Source organism: Globicephala melas, chromosome 6 (assembly GCF_963455315.2).
Source record: "Globicephala melas chromosome 6, mGloMel1.2, whole genome shotgun sequence".
Lineage (NCBI taxonomy): Eukaryota > Metazoa > Chordata > Mammalia > Artiodactyla > Delphinidae > Globicephala > Globicephala melas.
Window position 1 is genome coordinate 38976407 of NC_083319.1, and position 20054 is coordinate 38996460.

Genomic DNA, 20054 nt, shown 5'->3' on the forward strand with positions numbered 1-20054 from the left:
ATCTATGAGATTCTTCCTTCTCCTATTCCATATCTTTCAAATTCACTAATATTTTCTAATAGGGAAAACAGTCACGAAAAAAGGATTCTCTTCCCTTTTATTAACATAAACACGGCTACGGTTCCTAATTAATACAGAACCTGGACACACAGTAGGCCCTCAATAATCCATGAATGTATCAATACCTGCAATTGAAGACATTTACCTGAGATATTCTGCCCTGTAAAAAGCCTAACCCTTTCTGCGGGAGAGCCTCATGTCCCGCCGTCCTGGATCTTGCAAAGCGTGAAAAATGGTTCTGCCTCTACCCTCTCTGTCCATTGACTCTAACGCCTTGATAGGCCTTCACCTGGGGTTCCCACGCACTACTGCTCACTGATGGGTCCCAAGGGAAATGAAAGCACTTTGGGCTCCCCTGAAACCACCACCAGAGGATTGTGAGCATCCTCCTTATACTCACTGGTCCTGCAGAGAATCAGAGATGACTTCTTAATTTAGTGTATGGACTGGCACCTTGAAGTCTCGCCGTCCTTCTGACCTGTGCAGGCACTTCCACGGCACTGGCCTCTCTGGGGTCTGGCAAGGCTCACAGGGTAACTGCATTAGGGCCCCCAGCCCATTCCTTAACATCGGCCCTTAACAGTGTTCAAAGCTCTTCACTTGTCCATTCCGGTTCTCAAGGCCAACCCCATTAGCTCATATTAGCACGCCATCTGAGACTTAGGTCACCTGTGCAAGGCCAGGGCAAGGTGTAGTCTTAGCAGAAGTCAATGCTGTTACTGCATTTGTTGCTAAGATCACCCCCGTGGAGTTCCCTTGAGTGTCCACCGTGCGAAGGGGACGGGTGTCGCGCAGGCGCAGCGCCACCTCCAGGGCTTCTGAGACAGCGGCCTGGGGCGGGGGTTCAGGGACTGAGAAGCCTCGAAGCCCAACGGCTGGGATGGAAATGGCGGACGATTCCTCAGACAGGGCAAGGGGGAAGGTCACGCAGGCGTCCAGAAACCTTGGTCAGATCCTGTCTTTGAGTTTAAATCTCAACTTTTGTCTTCCAGAAGCGATGGAAACAGGACCCAGAAGCCTGAGGTAAGACGTCTTGCCAAACAGCCGGGAGCAGTCGCCATTACGAAGCCAAACGCCGCAGCCCCTCAGGCCCCGCCTCTGAACGGGGCCCCGCCTCTGAACGGGGCCCCGCCTCTGAACGGGGCCCCGCCCCTGAGCGTGACCCCACCCCCACACTGGGCCGGGCCTCCGTGTAGAAATCCCTCCCTTTTCCATTTTCTGCAGAGGTTTCTGAGCTCTACTAGGCACGCCCGCCGCTTTGATGAGGTAAACGTGGTCTCTGTCCTCTGAGAAGGTAGATAATTAAGCCAAAAGTGTTCCACAGCATGTGAAAGTGTTGTGAATTGGAAAACAAGGACAGATCCCAGCGTGGGAGGATCAAGGAAAGCATGTGAGGGAAACCTTTCAGTATAATAGGAAGGAAAGAGGAAAGAAAGGATGAGGGTTCATGATTTGGTTTTGTTGTTGTTATTTTGAAGTTTTTAATGATGAAAAGTTCCCATTTCATGACTTCTCATTCCCCTGTGGTGGTCCAGCACATATGCTCAGCGAGTGAGGAATGTGGCGAAGTTGTAGGAAAGTGAAATAGTTTTGAGCACTTAGGCAAGAGAACTAAGAAAACAATCATGTGAGCGCCACCAAGACAGGGAACTGTTTCCTTCATTGGTGTGTCCTAAGTGCCAAGTACGTAGTAAACATGGGAAGAATGAATGGATTATTTTTAGGCAATGTTGAAGCTGACCATTAGTTGTAGAACATAAATTTGTGGTGGTACCAACATACTTAACCGTATGATTTTATCGAAGAGGAATCAGTCCTTTATTAGAAGGCAGGTCTAGAAAAGGTAGAGTTAGATTTTGCCAGCAGGACATGAAAGGAGAATGGGGAAGGCTCTTTAGAGTACAGCTATTTACGTGTGGCGTTAAGTGATGGACCATGAAGTTTTCCTTGGAAAAGGAGGAAATGAAGACAGAGTGTTGTCAGATGAACTACAAGTGGCTTGTACTTCCTGAACAGGTTGAGGAATTGACATATCCAGGGCATAAACTGAAAGAATAAAGGGAGGAATGTCCTGGGCTTCCCTGGTGGCGCAGTGGTTGAGAGTCCGCCTGCCGATGCAGGGGACACGGGTTCGTGCCCCGGTCCGGGAAGATCCCACATGCTGCGGAGCGGCTAACCCCGTGAGCCATGGCCGCTGAGCCTGCGCGTCCGGAGCCTGTGCTCTGCAACGGGAGAGGCCACAACAGTGAGAGGCCCGTGTACCGCAAAAAAAAAAAAAGGGAGGAATGTCCGACTGTATTTTTTCAGAACGAAAAAATATTCCTGGTGGTGAGTTCTAGAATATGGCCGTAACTGGAATGGAGGTAAAGGGCTCTAGGATGACAGTGAGAGGCCAGATTATTGTATGGTCTATCCACATGAATATTAGGCCTCTGCCTGATTCCTCCCACTTTGAGTTCCTTTCCTGGGACTCTTTCCTGTCACGAGGTCTCCATGGAATTGGTATTTCCTACAACTCTAACCTTCAGTCAGTGGCATGACTCTGGACAGGAAGGGAAACATGGGGCAGTGAGAGAGGGCTATGACAGACATCTGTTTTGTTTTTGTTTTTATTTTGACACTCAGCCTTCACTCACCTTCTGGAAACAGTTATTCTCTTGCCCTCTGGGAAACTAAGCCCATTCTCAGTCCATGTGCAAGTGGAGTAGTTGTTCCCCGACTCTCCTACTTTAAGGATGGGTATACCACTCGGGCTTGGCCAAAAAGATTGTTCCATGATTTTGGCAACAGTGAGAGATGGGCATAGGACCAAGCTAGAGACAGTAAGGCACAATAGGACTTTTGAAGGCACTAGTGGAAGAGATAACCCATTTTTAGTTGCACCTGAAGCTTGGAAGATATAGCTATGAAGTTGCCATCAGAAAGTCTCACAATGAAGCCAGTCCAGAATATAAAGCCAAGAAATGGATAGAAACAATACTGATAACATCCACTGAGCCCCAGTATGAACCCTCTTGCCTAAGGCTAGCCTCACTCCTAGGGTCTTTCAGGTATCTGAGCACAGTTCTCTTTTTTAAGTCAGCTGAATTGCATTTGCTGTCATTTACATCCAAATAATTCCTCACATTGTAAGGGAGCTCTCTATCCCTGGCTCCTTCTTCCATGCTAGCACACTAAATGTATATTACCTTCTCTGTCCTTCAGGTTGCTTTCTATAAAAGGGGATAGAGAAACCTGATTCAAAGAGTTGTAAAGATTAAACAGGATACTATACATAAAAGCATAAATTTGTTTCACAGAATTGAAGTACAATAACAAGCAGTACTTAATTTTTCTAAATTAAACTAAATCTGGCTCAAAGCCCCCATTTTAAAGTGTAGAAAGATATCCAGTATTAGTCATTACTTGGGGCCTTTTGCCTATTTAGTGTAATATTCACTGTCAAACAAATATATAGGAAAGAGCCTCTGATTTAAGTCCACCATGGTGGGACTGGGATATTCATTGCCCAGGCCCATTTGGTCCATTAAAAGGCCAAATTAACGGCCTTGGCTTCACAGCCTCTATGCTAAGCATGGGCAGTGCAGTATTTTACTGAAGCTCCCAAAATAATGGCACTTGACGATTAGTCATCTCACCAAACATTATTTCATCCCATAAAAAATCGTGCTGTCTCCTAGAGGACTTCCACACAAAAGCCATCCACATAAGGAACTCATCTTTACATCCTTATTCTGGAGTCATTGGAGCCACTGCTACCTTGAGTCAACTCTCCTTCTTTCAACCCAGCACTTATATCAACCCCCATCTCCTCTCTCCTGGGAACACCCAGGTAAATTCTCCTCCCACATGAGAATCTGGACTGGACTGTACAACAGGTATCTCACAACTGCTGTTTGGGGTCAGGAAACATGAAAGCCATTAATAATCCCTTAGACCAGAAGCCCAGAACTTCCTGTAAGACAGAAGGGGAAAGTTAGCTTTTATTCCTCATGGAGTCCCCTCTGGCAGGGAGTGGAAACAGCAATCCATAGCTTGGTAAATTATCCTGCCTCAAATGAAGGATGCCTAAAGCTGGGCGAGCATTGCTACAGAGGAAAATTACCCACCCTTGTCATTGTCAGCCCAACCGCCTTCCCACAGTGAAGCACTGCTAAACTTGCATAATAATCAGTTCCTTCCCTGCCTGCCCACCCCCACCCCACCTCACAGAAGGAAAGAATAAACCCTGAGTTTCCTGGGAGAGATAAGGAGGCAGCCTCCACAAGTCTTTGAACTGTCTCTTGGCCTCCCTAATGAAGACCAAACATGTACTTGTGTCCCCAGGAAAATAACAGCCTAATTTAGGCTCTAATCCAGGACCAAGTAGAAGTTCTAGAAGAAAGGCCTCAGAGAAGAGTCTGATCTCATAGCCTGGACCTCTTCATTGAGACTGCACATTGGGGCACAGTTGTCAGTGTTAATCCCTGTGAAGGCTGCCTAAAGGAATCTGATCCTCTTAGGTAGCACCTGGCACCAAAGAAATTCATGATGCCTGAACCTGTGATATGGGGTTCCTATGCCCAATCAACCTCGAGGTACCAGTTGATTCATCCATTTTGCTTGCCCTGATATTAGGTTTGGAGTGTGGGCTTGCGGTTGTAAAAATCCAGATAGACCATTCCTGTCACATTCTATGTCAGTGACAATTTCTTCAGGCACCACAAAATATCCTGTATATGAAACGCCTCCTGAAATTGCCCAACACTGTGATCCTGAGTGTGGGCACAAAGCACATGAAATCTTTTTCTAGAGAAATTGATCCTGATCTCTCCAGTCATTGTTCAGCTAATATACTTTCCTGCCTTTTATGACAGTCCTTTCCCATAGGAACAGGAGTCTGGGGAAAAGGAAAACAGTCCTAGAAGCAGAACAAGAGTATGGGATCACTCCTGGATGGTGCTGCCACCTCATTTGGACAGGTCACTTTATAGATGTTCTGAAGGTGTAAACTCAGCCTCGTTTCCGCATGTAATGTTTCTCTGAATGGAAGCAAACATCTGGGCACTGGGTATGACTTGTTATGTGACCCCACGCCAGTAACTCATCTTTTAAGCCACTACCTGTCCCTTGGTTAAAAGTCCTCAGGCCATGGTTACATAGAAAATATCCCAGGATGGGAGTTAAATGCTGTGAGTTCCCTAGTACCGGCTTTTCCACCAATTGGGTGACTCATTTTCTCTGATGTTTCAGCTGTGAGAAGCACATTTGAAATGATGGATGTGCTATATTAAATATATTGATAAGAGCAGAAACTAAACCTTGCAATCTGTAGGGTTTGCTTCCTCTCTGCAGGAGCTGAAGGTTGCCTCTTTAGCCCTATGGTCTGAAAGCTAGGGCAGAGGGGAGGGACTGGGGGAGCCAGCATGAGCTATATTGCACCTAATTTTTTCTCTCTCCCAAGTCTGAAAACTGGCAATGGTGAATCACGTGGTTCTAAGGCCTCCTTTCACTTGATTATTCATGGTGACCCCACACCACCTTTACCTGCATGCCACCTTTCCCTCCTTCTTTGGATGCTCCAACCTCTTTGTTTTTCTTACCAGCTACCACTCTACTTAGCCATTAAACAGCTTTGACCTTGATGATATGAATGTGAATGAGGGCAAGGATACACTTGACACCTCTGGCCACTTTTGCTTCAGTAAACTGAATGGGGTGTCCAAGAAGAAACCCTTGTCTTAGGAAGACTTCTAAGACGGTTCCAATGATCCCCACGTCCTGATAGTCACACCCTTGTGTAATTACTCCTCTCCTTGAGTGTAGGCTGGACTTAGTAATTTGCTTCTAATAGAATAAGGAAAAGGTGATGGGATATCATTTCCATTATTAGTTTACAAAAGATTGTAACTTCTGTCTTGCTAGCAGACTGTCTCCTGACATTGATGAAGCAAGCTGCCATGTTGGAAAGGCCCACATGACAAGGAACTGAGCCAACTCTAGCCAACAACCAACAAAGAATTGAGGATCTCAGTCCAACAGGCTTTGAGGAACTTCATCCTGCCAACAGTTGTATAAGTGAGCACGGAAGTGAGTCCTTCTACAGTCAAGCCTTCAGATGAGACCCCAGCCCCAACTGACACCTTAATTGCAGCCTTGTGAGAGACCTTGAAGCAGAGAACCCAGGTAGGCCTTGCCTTGATTCCTACCCACAAAAACTGTGAGATAATAATATGTGCTTTTTTAAGCCACTAAATTTGGGGGTGTCCTTTATACAGCAATAGATAACTAATACACCCCTAAATTACTGTAATCTTGGTGAAAAATGTAGCATGACTGGGAGGGCAGGCACCGAATAGCACGTCTCCCTGATGACATTCCTGGGAATACTGTCTTCATGCGCAAAGATTATCCAATATACTCTTATGCTAAAATGGTATCATTGTGCTCTACAAAGCCCTGATTAGTATCCAGGAGGTACTGGAGGCGTAGGTAGGGTTGTGTTGGGTGGAATGGATGGCCAGTATGGGATCATGAGTAGTGATGATGATGTCATTCTTTCCCCTTCTCATTTTTCTCTTCCTTTCCCATTCATTCCACCATTACATTTTCCTTACTCTCTTTCTCCTTTTCCCCAAAATTCTGGGTGACTGCCTGATGACCACTCCTGTAAATGATGCTATTAAGCTACATATCCTAAAGAAATTTCCTTGAGGAGCAGCTCTTCCTGTTCCTCAAGGTGTTCTCACAAGCACAGTGACCTCATTGTCAAGCTCAAAATGTGCTTTCCAGACAGATTAACACCCCATGTGTAGCAGATTGTTAAGCCGGACCCACCCAGTTCCTAGACGCTGCCCTGGCCAACCCAGTGTCCACAATCACAAAGCCCATTTATATACACCCCACTCAATGACCACCTACCTATGAGATACTCTGGAATCAGCAGCTTCTTTCTAAACGAAAGTAAGTCACCATCTTCAGGAAAATATTCATATCCCTTGTCCTTTTCAGAGCTGCCAATTCAGTCTTCCCTACTGCTCCAGTAAGGGTAGAGGAAGGGGAAAAAGTGAACTGCTACCCATTTTCATTAGGGTAAGGTTAAGGGGTGGGGAACATGGCCCATCACTACAAACTTCATGAAGGAGAGAAGGGCTCTCAGTTGCAGGTGACATTTAATCCTCACCAAGAGATCTAAGAGGAAGATTTCTGTCTTCCACTAACCTCAGGGCCTAAACACTCTCCAAAACTTTCTGCAGGAACAAGGGTTAATTCTGGCTACATTATGCCAGAGTGACTTATCCGACTATAGCTGTATATAGTTCAGGATAGTTTGAGAGCAGATAAGACAGTCTGAGCCAAGTTCTGGACTTTAAAGGGTTTTCTCACTTTGGAAAAGCCTGAAAGTTTCTAGAGTAAATTTTTGTACTTTTTTTATAGAAAAATAAAGTTTTTTAAGTAGGGGACATCTGAGCAGGATCAAATAAAGGACCCCAGGATGAAATTGAGGAGGCTGCTGACAGGCTCCCTGCAAGGAACTCGTCATCTCTTAGACGCCAAGAGAGGAAATCAGTATGAGCTGAACTACTCCTTCCTTTCTCTACAAACAAGTTCCAGGATACCCAAAACCCATGCCCCCAGTGCAGTACACAGAGAGCACTAATGTTTCTCTATTAGAAGAAACATTTATTGAGGAGGATCAATACTCTCAGTTGTACTAAAGAAAGATTGTTTTCATCAGAGGATGTGTTATCATGAAAACTGCGAGGTTTTCTCAACAACGACTGAGTTCTTTGGAGAAATTTTTTCTCCCTGGAAATGCTGGAGAAGCAATTTCTGTTTGAATAGAAGAGTCAAATCTCTGAACACAGTGCCTTCATCAGGGTGGCCGGAGGTACCTGGCATTCTTGATGCACGCAGGTGGGGCTTGGATTGGGTACAAGCTCCCTGGAGGACAGGGAAGAGAGTTGACTCTGGCATAATACCTAGTCCTCAAAGGCCACAGCTTTCTGGTGATGTCTGATCCTGTCTCTGCTCTGTCTAACACTTGTAAGACAACTCTGGTCAACAGAAACAGCTTCTTGATTTGAGGACTTGGTACATGCCCATTCCTCTTGCTGTGGGTCAGAGAGAGCCCCACAGTTGGAGGGATGTCCCTTGTCAGGCTGTACCTGGGTCTGCAGTTTCTTCTTGTGCTGACTTAACTCCAAGGCCTCAGATTTGAACCTACATGCCAGCTTCTCCTCTAGGATCTTCCCAATGGCTGTCGTGAGCTCCTGAGCTTCAGGAGGCTCATAACTCACAAAGATAGCTGCACTTTCAACTGAGTCTTGGTGCTGCACAAAGGTTGACATGAATTTGGCTTTTGGCTGGGGACTTTCCTGGTCTTTGATTTTCCTCTTGGAGTCAATCCACTGGAAAAATCACCTCATCTTTTTTCTGAAGTAACTTTCTGGAGGAAGCTGTTCATTCTGTGACAGAGGTGGGGAAGTGTCCTTTAATTTTCCTCAACAAGGTGGCTCTTCTTTCTGCCTGTAGATGTCCCTAGTCCCGAATCCACTTCTGTATTCTCCTGCTTTGGAGCCCGGAGGTCTCAATCTCTTTGCAACAGGTGGGAAATTCTTATCCTGGCAGTTCCATAAGACATGCTTAGAGGGATCCTGCCTCTGCTCCGTGCTGATCCCACTGTCCTCCAAGTGGACATGCAGCACCTGGGAAGCTGCCATGTCCCCAGTGGAGACACTGTGGACATGAACCAGTGAAGACTTGGAAGGCAACCTACCTGAAATCAGGCGCATGTCAGTGGGACAGTGTACGGCCTGGCTATGCTCCTTACCCTTGAATTTAAACTTTAACTCACTAAGCAGCTGGTTTTGAAGGTCTGATAGTTTAGAATCTTGGGGAACAGTTATTTTCGGTGAGGGACATTGGGTGGTCAGGGTAGTTTCTATTTTATCCATATTGACATATGCCATTTGGGAGCTTTCCAACTCGCTGGTGGTCAAGATGTCACAATATTGTGATTTAAGAGCACACAGCTCCTTGGCCTTGAATATCTCCCTGGATACATTGGACATGAAAGAGTGTTCTAAATTCTTCCCCACTATCTCTGGGCCCTGAATCATTTCTACTCTATCACTGGAGTTCATGTTCTCATCCCTTGGCTCATGTCCATCCCCGGCTTGCCTTATGGGCACCTCTGGGCTGCATCTGTGGTCTAGTAGAGTCTCACTCTGACTCACTTTGTCTTTGTTTCTGTGTGTGAGCGGCTGAAAAGTCTGTCTGCCATGCTCAATTGTCTGAACATCCTCTGCAAGCCTTTGGTCAATATCAGAGTGTGATGGTTGTGAGGCCCACTGTCCTTCTTTGTCCACAGATGAGATAACAGGAAGAGAATGATCCAGCACCGGGACTGAATTTGTAGTTCTCACCTTGTTTCCCTGAGAAGTTTTAGAACTTCCTTCAAGGGGCTTGGAAACCTCACCTTTGGAATCCACCCCAGAAATATGGGTGGTTGAGGAGGGAAAGTCAAATTGAGGAAGAGACCATGTTTTGGCTTCCCTCAACATATAGAATTTTATGGATTCAAGAACCTTGAGGGGTAGACCCCAACTCTGAGTCACACGAAACCTTAAAATATGGGCTTCTAGCACCTTTCGGATGTTAGGATCAAGAAAAGAAAGCTCTAGAGTGCTAATCTGGTGGTAGACTTTACCTACCATTGCACTTTTTGAATCTGCGTCTTCCATATCGGTCTGGGAACTCCCAGAAGGAGGCAAAGTATTGTCGTCAGCCAGCCATGAACGACACACACCTATAGGAATCCTACCTGCACTGATCTGCCAAGACTTCGTGCTCACATGTAATCTAAGAATGGTTTTTCTTTGATTCCGATCTATGTCCTTCCTTGAGACATTTAATAATTCATTCCCTGAGTGATTCCTTGAGTGACACACACAGTTAGTTTTTGTCTCCAAAGCAGCCCTCAGACCCTGCACTAGGTAACATTCTGAGACCTCTTGTGGGACTGTCTTCTGGGCTCTTCTCTAGGATATAGCCAAGATTCTCCCTCATGTCATCCCTTAGCTGAAACTTTGTTGGGGCCCTCTCATGGAAATTTGCTGGGAGACCCAATTCAGTCTTCCCTATATCCTTGCTATCCTTGCCCTGAAGCTCAGAGATTTGTAAGTGAACATGTGTGCCTCTCTGCTGAGGTACTTCTTTTAATTTATACTGAGGCTCCATCAGTGCTGGGGACTCTAGATTCCTACAGGCTTGGAGGCACCATCGTGGAATTAGCCTCCTTGGAACGTGGAGCTCCAGTTTCTCCTGGGGTTCACTGGTGATAGGAAAATGGCCAAGGACAGAGACTGGTACATAGGCATGGGACGACCGGTTGACCAATGGGAGGTTAAGAGCTTGAGGACAAGTGGCTTCTTGAGATTTTTGGAGCACAGGAACTAAACCCCACAAACTTTCCTGTTGTTTCTGCAACACGTGCCATTCCAGGTGTTGATTTCCAGTCGCGATATGAAAGTCTGACTCATTCTGGAATCTATGGAAAGATACTCCATGGTCCCTAACCTGGGATGGAGAAGAAGATGGTAGAATTGGGAGTTGGGATTGAAGGTGGGCCTGGGGCTGGACCTGAGTGAAAGGTAGGGGCTGGGATTGGGGTTTAGTTTGAGGCAAGCATTGTGGATGTACATGAGGGAGCAGAAGGGGATGGGAATAAAGAAGTGGTGGAGATCCTTGATCCCGCATTTTGAATGCAGAAGCATTACAGATTCCATTGAATAAAACAGAGTGAGACTCTAGTGGGGAACTACTACTAGAAGCCAGGAGAGTAGCCACTAGGGACTCACTGTGCAAAGAGGGAAGACCCCAGAAGAGCTGGCTATATTTCTGCTGCAAGTTTTCCCCCAAAGTCATGTCATATAGGAGCTGCTGACAAATGTGCAGCTGCTCTGTTTTGCTTTCCCTGTTCCAGCCAGTTTGGGGGGGGGGGGCTCTAGTGTCCTTTACATCAAGTGACTGCAGTGAATTCCCTGAAGATGTCTGTTGGCATTCTGACATTTGTTTTGAAAATGGTCCCTCTTCCTTTTGTTCCTTCTCTAAACTCTGGAGAGCCATTTTCTTTTTTATTTGTCTCTCCAAGAGTCCCTGGATGTTAAAGCCAAAGAAAGAATGGCTGTTGGCCTCCATGTGCTTGGTAACAGAGTCTCTCCAGAGACAGGTGTCTGGTAGATGGAGGGAAACATTCTCTCTCTGAAAATCAGAGTGTGATACTGTGGGGAGGAACACGTTCTTGGCATGAGCTTGCCACCAGGAGAAGTCTGAAATGGACAGGCTTGAATGCTCAGTGCCTCTGATTGTTGAAACACAAGTGGATAACCCAGCAGAGCTATCTGGAGATAAGTTCTGCAGAACAGGCTTCAGTAAGATGGAAGCTGATTTAGGTTGAGTCACAGATAAAGTACACTCTGGCTGTGGTGAAACAGACAGAGTTGGTGGTGCATGATGACAAGCAAAAGAATCGGGGTGATTCACTGCCTGGGACAAATCTGATAAGGGATTGATATCTTGGGAAAGGGTGGGGTCAAGAGAGAAAATGGTATCTGGAGACAAAGTGGCCTCTCGTGGGAGAACAGGATCTGCTGAGTGTCATGTGGTAGGAGAGGGGGAAAGGCAAGGGGTTGGGGTGGGGAATAGTCCACTGGGAATTCAAGGAAGGAAAAGGCTCTGGTGCCAGAGAGTGACCCAGTGGTGAGGGTGAAAAAAAGTCAACTAAGAGAGTCATTGGGTTAGGGGAGAGAACGGAGTGGGGCAGTGGGGAAGGCTCAGGCAGAGATGCTGGTGTTAGGTCTCTTGAAGGGCCTGTTGAGAAGGCAGGGGACAGAGTAAATGACGACTCAGTCACAGGAGCTGTGGAAGCCAAGGGGGACACAGAGGAAGTAGAATCTTCCAGGGCCTCTGGGAGTAGCAGCCGATTGACCTCAGCAGTTGCATTATTACACACCTCACAGAAGGGGTCTGGACATAAGAGCCGACGAAAGCAGGTGGTGTCATCGTGCCGGCCCAGGGGGCTGCAGAAGACAGGAAGTACAAAGATGCAACCAGGACCAGAACACACATGAGACCCTGACAGGTCTGGCAAAAGTATGGCTGCCCAATGTATACTATCCTTTCACATTCTTTTACTTCCTTAATCTCACAATAAATCTTTTATCCCCCTCCCCAAGCCTTTCACATTCTGAATCTGAGGATTTTCCCTCCCATGTCAATACCAGGCTTCACTGAGGCCCTAGAAATTCAAAGACTCCACTAAAAAGCGGGATACAGGAAAGAAGGTAATGTTCAGTCACCTTTGCAGAAGAGAAAGCACCTTCCTTGCCTCCTCATCTTCGCTCTGGCAAGCTCTCCAACCTGGGAAACCAGGAGAGTGATGAAGGTAGAAACAAGGAGACCTTATAGGAGGCTTAGTAGAATGTCCTTTAGTGGTACCCTTGGTGGATTGGACTTGGAGAGCCCCAAGAACTAGGAAATAGGGTCAGATCACATGGTCAATGATGATAATAACAAAGCTCAAATATATGTTGCTTTATCATTCACAAAGGGCTTTCATATGTATTCTCCCATGTGATATTCAGAACCACCCTTTGAGGAATACAGGTCAATGGTTATTTACCTCAAAGAGGAATCTGATCATCCAGGAAGTCAAAGGACTTTTACAAAGTCAGGACACAGAAGTTCTGACTCTTGACATCTCACATGGCCACCTGTTGGGAAACACCCATTGCCCAGGTCCATCACTGGTTCATGCCCAGCGATGAGCAGAGCAGGGGATCTGAGCAGTGTCTCAGGCTCTGACTGCCCTCCCACAAGCCTCTCCTCTGAGAACTCTGGTTTCTGAGAGAAACTGTATCTAGCAGTTGACATCCTCAGAGATCAGGGACCTTGGATGTCATGGAAAAGGCAGGAAGGGTCACCCTTGGAGAGTTCAGCTGGGATAGGCAGAACCTTACCTTTCGGTGTTCCACCTTTCCTTCTCCTCTTGGCTCTGCCCTGACGCTGAGAACAAAAAGAAAAGAATGAAGGGCTGGGGCTCATTTCTCTCACTCCTCTCTAGGAAACTCAGATATTCATTATCCATGAATAATATGACTCTATTTTAATTAATAGAACTTTATGTTCCTTCCTTTTATCAATTTTAAAGGCTTAAAATGCTTTCGATTTTTTTCTTCTTTGACAAACTCAAAGAAGGACTTTTGTCTATGAGATCCACACTTGATATTCTCAGTCAGAAGTCATCTGCCCAAGGAGGGCATAGCATCTGAGGCCAACAGTCACGTCCATGTCCCTCAGATGGGACCCTGTATCCTGGAGCTCAGGCTCCAGCCTCTGCTCAGAGGCTCAGCATTGCTGCTCTGATCAGCCCAGCACAAAGGAAGGCTTTGTTGAGTGATGCCTGATGTGAGAATGTACTCATGATCAAGCATTAGGGAACTCTGTTCTCCTGCAGAGATCCCAAACTCTCTAAATAACCCAACCCAGGACCACAAAATTACTGCAAAGTTATTGCTTGGGATTTTATGCTGGAATCTCCAAACACTCAGATGGGCCACAGGCTTCAATTGGAAGCCTTAGTCCCCCCAGAAATACTGGCCCTGCCTGGCCTATGATGTTCTATCCTGTCCTTGAACTTCCTATCTTAGGTGTCTCTCTGACCCAACCAATCTCACCGAGAAATGTGAGCACGGGAACAAGAAAATAATCATTCTTTGAGAGGCAACTTTTGGTTCCAGCTCCAACATTTAAAGAGCTTGGGAGTCATTACTCCAGTCTTTAGAAGAAGCAAAATCGGAACCAATTGAAAGTCAGTGACTTTTCTTGTAGCATTAGAGAATTAAGGTCACAGGGCAAATCACTCCAAAATCTTCATAGAGGGTGAATGCAGAGAATCACAGCTGAGGTCAGCTTACCTCAAGCAGGGGCCACTGGAGCCATAAATTGATAGGAACACTTAAAAGGACACTTTGACAAATCGCTAGAGGATGCCTGTGGGCTAACATGAGAGCGAGAAACTCCTAGGCTCATTATCTTAGGGGGGCCTCCACCTATTCATGGGTTTCGCCTGTGGGAACCCCACCAGGTTCTCACAGTGAAGAGCCATGAAAAATTCTGATGTTTCTGGTGGAGGAGTGTGGGAATGGGAAGAAAAGTAACAATTTTGAAAACATTCTGAAATATCCCCTGAACGTTCTCCATAACAGAAGCTTACTCAGCAGAGGAAAAGACTACCAGAGACTTATCCCACATGGGAGAAGGGAAATTATCCAACTCCAATTCCCTCTAGCCTTCCTATCTCTTCTAAAAAGTGAAAAGAAAGAAAGAGAGAAAAGTGTTAGAAACATCTGTGAATAACCCAAGGACACAGGCCCACTAAAAGATTTAATCATATCCCCTCCCCCACCGCCCCGCCCCGCACCTTACTACCACATCAACAGGGCTCCAGTATGGTAACAGGATCATAGCCGAAGGACCTGCAAGGCATAGGCTCTATATAAGGAGGAGACAGGGAAATCTGAAGACACCAAGGGAGATTAAAACAAGGACACTATAGGAAATTGAAGTCTCTGACATATACAGCTACAGTAAATATTAAACACAACCAACACCTACCCAGATTAACATAAAACTTCACACTATTTAGCTTTCTTGAATCACACTCATGGTTACTTCTTCTATGAAAAGTCTTATGATTTTTTCCCCATCTACTTTCTTACCTTCCACCAAAATTCCTGTTGGCATCTCCATACCTTTTTAAACAATGTCGTCATTTTTGTTGATGTGTATATGTATTTATTTCATCTCCCCGTGCTACTCATTTAATAGTTGTAGCCCTTATACCTTCATTATTTAGATTATAAACTGCTGAAATTAAGCTGTGTCATTTCCTTACTTCGCTAGCCTGTATTCCCTCGTTGAGTCTGATGAATCAGTCTTGACCCCAGATACCTGATTCTCTCCCTCCCCTATGAGGAGGATACTAGTAATGACAGCTCCTTTCTTGACCTGTCTTCTCCTGCATCCACAGCTCCACTGTTGTCTCTACCCAAAAGGAGGGTACATTTCAAGCCCACTCCATCTCACATACCCTCCTCCCTTGACTGCAGGAGGTGTATCTGTTCAGAAAAATCCCTCCACATATCTTTGTATCTCTGGTATTGTTTTCTTAATAGAAAGTCTGGTCCTGACTGTCCCTGAGGTCCCTAGGATTCACAACTGTAAAAACATCCTCTAAAGTCTGAGCAATATAAGCTCCACCAAAAGAATTTCCAGGAGAGAAGGGGTCATAAAAATGACACATCAAAAAATTCTTCAAAAAATGGCCTTGTCATAAAAAAGAAAGACTGAGAAACACTGATCCAGATTAAAGGAGACTAAAAACACAGGACAACTAAATGCAGTCTGTGATTCTGAATCCTGTAATGGAGGTTTTGAAAAAAAGCCACAAAGGACATTACTCAATAAATTGACAAGAATGGAATATGAATGGGAGATTAGTTAAAAGTTTTATGTCATTGTTAAATTTACTGAAGGGGATAAATAACTGTACTGTAGGTAAGAGAATCTTCTTTTTCTTAAATACACAATGAAATATTCAAGGAGAAGGTGCATGGTGCATGAAATGTACTTTCAAATATTCAGAAATGTATGCATAGTTTTCATATATGTGTGTGTGTGCGTATTCATATAGAGAGAGAAAGGGGAGGCAGGGAGGGAAGGAGACAGAAACAGAGACAGAGAGAGGAGAGAGGTCTCAAATGGGTCAAAATGTTAGTAGGTAAGTCTGGATAAAGGGTACATGGTTTTTACCATCCATGCAACTTTTCCACAAGTTTAGTTATTTTCAAATAAATACATTTAAAAAATGGACCATTGCCCGCTGTCCTGGATTTTACCTAAACTTTGAGACTTCTGCCTTTGATTCTTGCAGCTACCACCATCACCATACCCAAACCCCAGAAATGTGTAATGCCAGCTTTAAAAGTTATCTCACGTTCTGTCCCAGGCAAGAAACCTGGGATCCTCTGCACATTTCAACAGGATTTTACAAAATGCTGAAGAAGAGCACCACCCGCTCCCCACCAACAATTTTTTTTTAATTAAACACAATACAAAAAAAAAAGAAGGAAAAAAATCAACATGTTTACAGCATGGAACCCCTAATTTTTCTTATCTGGTGCCACCAGGTCATCTGTCTTCTGGCATTTTGTGGTGTGAATTGGTTTGCCAGCACTTCGTCTGCTCTGCTCCCCAGTTACCATTCCTCCACCAGATTTCCATCTTCCAAAAATGTGTTGACATCTTTTGTCGTATCCTCTCTCCTTCTAGTCATCCTTAAGCACTTATTCTTTTTAAATCCTTTGTTTGAATAGTTTTATTGAAATATAGTTCACATACCATACAATTTACTCATTTAAAGTTGTGTAATTCCATGATTTTTAGTATACTCACAGACATGTGCATCACCACAATTTTAAAAACATTTTCATGACTTCAGAAAGAACCCTGTAACCTTTAGCTATTACCCGCCACCCTTCATCTCCCAGCTCTAAGCAACCATTAATCTACTTCCTGTCCTCTCTTGGTTTCCCTATTGTGAACATTTCACATGAATGGAATCATATGTGGTTATTTGTGACTGGCTTCTTTCACTTAGCATAAAATTTTCAAGGTTCAGCCATGTTGTAGCATGTATCAGTGCTTTTTAATGCCAAAAATATTACACTGCATGGATATACTATATTTTATTTACCCATTCATCAGTTGATGGACATCTGGGTTGTTTCTGCCTTTTAACTCTTATGAATAATACTGCTATGAACATTTGTTTACAAGTTTTTGTGTGGACGTATGTTTTCATTTTTCTTGAGTATGTACCTAGAAGTGGAGTTGCTGGGTCACATAGTAATTCTATGTTTAACATTTTGAAGCGCTGCCAGACTGTTTTCCAAAACAGCTGCACCGTTTTTCATTCCCACAAGCAGTGTATCAGGGTTCCAGTTTCTCCGCATTCTCACCAACACTTGTTTTAATCTGACTTTTTGTTTCTAGTCATTCTTGTGTGTGTGAAGTGTTATATCATAGTGGCTCTGGTTTTCATTTCCCTGATGGCTAGAGATGTTGAACCTCTTTTCACCTACTCTTTTTTTTTTTCATCTACTCTTGCTTTTAATGGCATTTGGGGAAAGAGAGAAGATAAACAAGTGTGTTTTATCTACTGTGTTTAACTTGAAACACAATAGCTCATTTTAACTATGTGACAGGAAAAGTATTTTCTTGTAAATATTTGAAAACACATATAATGATGTCAAGTCTTTATCAACATGCACAGTTGACTACTTCTATTCTTTCTGCATGTTATAGTTACTGTGTGATTAAGGGAAAGCATTACTGTGCACTGAATTTGATCTGTAAGATTCCTTCCTCTATGGGGTTGAGGGAGGAATTCATTCAAATGACTCCTCAGGGTTGACTAAAAGGCAGAGCAGAACTGATTGCCAGAGCCTCCAAAGCACAATGCTTTTTTGTCACCAATGCTGTGTACATCTGTTGTGAATAACTGTGTACCACAGGTGATAAATATCAAAGAAATGTGAGAGCTTTGACATGGGCACATAGCATATGTCTTAAGAGATAGATGACAAGATGTTTAAATGGGCTTTTACACTTTAATCATAGTGTAAAAGATGGGATGTATCACACATGCCAAATGATAACTGTGAAAGCTGGGTGAGGAGTGTATGGGAGGTTACACTGTTCTGTCTGCTTTCGTGCATGTTTAAACATTTTTGTACTAAAAAGCTTTAAAAATAATAAAAGATGTAGAGTGACTCATAAGGAGAGGGAGGGAGCAAAACGATACCTGGCCAGGGTGATCAGTCCATCAAGACTAGAGTTTAGCTCTCTCTCAATAAGGAAATTTCAGGAAGTGTAATTCCTTTGAGGTTGGGAAAGAAACTTCTTTCCATATAACAGGAAGGAAGAAGGAAAAGAGGAATGGGAAAGTTTTTTTGTTTTTTTTTTAAGGATTTTGATGAAAATTTCCCATCTCATGACTTCTAGCTCCTCTGTGAATGGTGGTTTGGCACATCTGCTGAGCAAGTGGAGATGGCCTAAATTTGAGAAAAGTGAAGGAGATTTGAAATAGATTTGAGTAGCACTGGAAAGAAAATGGACTAAGGAAACAGTGACCTAAGTTCCATTTGTTTTGTTCACATGTAAGCAAGCATGGAATAAGAATTTGTGGAATGGATGCATTATTTCCAGGTAGTATGAGGGCTGAATTTATCATGGCATCAGTAGACTTGATTGTGAGATTTAATCCAATAGTCATCAGCTACTTATGGGAAGGTATTTCTGGAAAAGGCAGAGATAGGGGATTTTGCCAGACAGGAAGGATTAAAGGTGATTGGATGGGGCCTATTTGTAGTGGAGCTTTTTAAATGTTGATAGACCCCCAAGCCTACCTTGGAGAGAGAGAAAAAGAAGACAAGAGCTTGGTGGATAGAGGAAGAGTAAGTGGAAAAACGACCTAAAGTTGAAAAATTAACAAGTAGTATATAAGCTGGAAGGATGGAGGATGAGGCCAAAGGGTGGAATGTCAGACTGTATTATTCCAGATGGCAGAAGTGTTCCTGGTAATAAGCTCTACAGTGTGGCAGTGACTGCACTGGAATAGAAGTAAAAATGAGATGACGTAGGAACAGGGAAGCTGGGTTACTGACAGGTCTATCCACATGGAGGTTAGAGCCCTCCACCACTCCTCACCTCTTCATGTTCCCCACCCTGGGCCCCCTCCACCTTTTGTCCCTCTCCCGGGGGCTCCGCGGAATCTGCCTTCTCTCTGTGACCATAAGCTTCAGATATTGTAGGATCAATGTCATAACTCTGGATAAGAAAATAAAATTAGTGAGAGAAGGCTGTAGTGGACATCTATTTTTGGTTTTTTGTTTTAACACCCAGTATCCGTAAGTCTTTCTGGAAAAACTACCTCAAGTGCTCTCTAGGATACTCACCCTATTTTTGAGTCCCAGTCTGTACAAGTAGAGTTGCCTTCCCTCTAGACCTCATTGTAAGGGTGGGTATGTGTGCAGCCTTGGCCAAAAAAAGGAGGTCCATGGTAAGCCCCCAAATGTCTGATACCCCAGTGCATAGTCTAGGACTCACCTCTGGTTCATGAGCTGCAGGTATCCTGGGGGAGGCGTACCACGGCTCTACCAAGGCTATTAATATCAGTGGTGGCACCTTCATCTTGACTGGTGAACTGTACACACTAAGGGCGATATCTTGTGTATTCCCATCAAGCATAGATGGAAAGAAAGCACCATGATCACCTTCCCCAAAGAGGGGGATGCCATCTTGATGATATCCTTGGAGATACTGTTTTAGTACTCAAAGACACCCCCATGCCTTTTTGATATAAGGCATCAGTGTGCTGTGCAGTTCTCTGGTCAGCCTCAAGGACATGGTGCTTGGATCAGATTGAGGAATGGGGCAGCAGGACAGGGTCAGGATATGGGAATGATGAGGCATGAACTTTGTTCCACCAGTAAGGACATTCTTTCTCTTCACTTTTTCTTACTTTCCCACTCACTTTAAGACATCTTTTGCTTACTCTCAGCTGTATTTTACCCTAGGAAGTAGGTGGCTGCCTGGTCAACATTCCTACCACTGACAGCTGAGTGGTGCTTTTCCTCCACCAAAAAAAAAAGTCATCAATTGAGCAGCCTGAAAAAATACCCAGGGAGGGGAACCACTTCCCCAGGGTGCCTTTCTAGTAAGGAAACCTCCATGTCAAGTTTAAAGTATGCTCTCCCGATACATTAACATGACCCACATAACAGATTCTTAAGCAGCTGCTGTGCTGTTCCTGGACCCTACGGCAACTAGCCCAGGGTCCAGCAGAGCAACACCTCCGCCCAAATAGTGCCATTCAGGGTTCAGCCCCC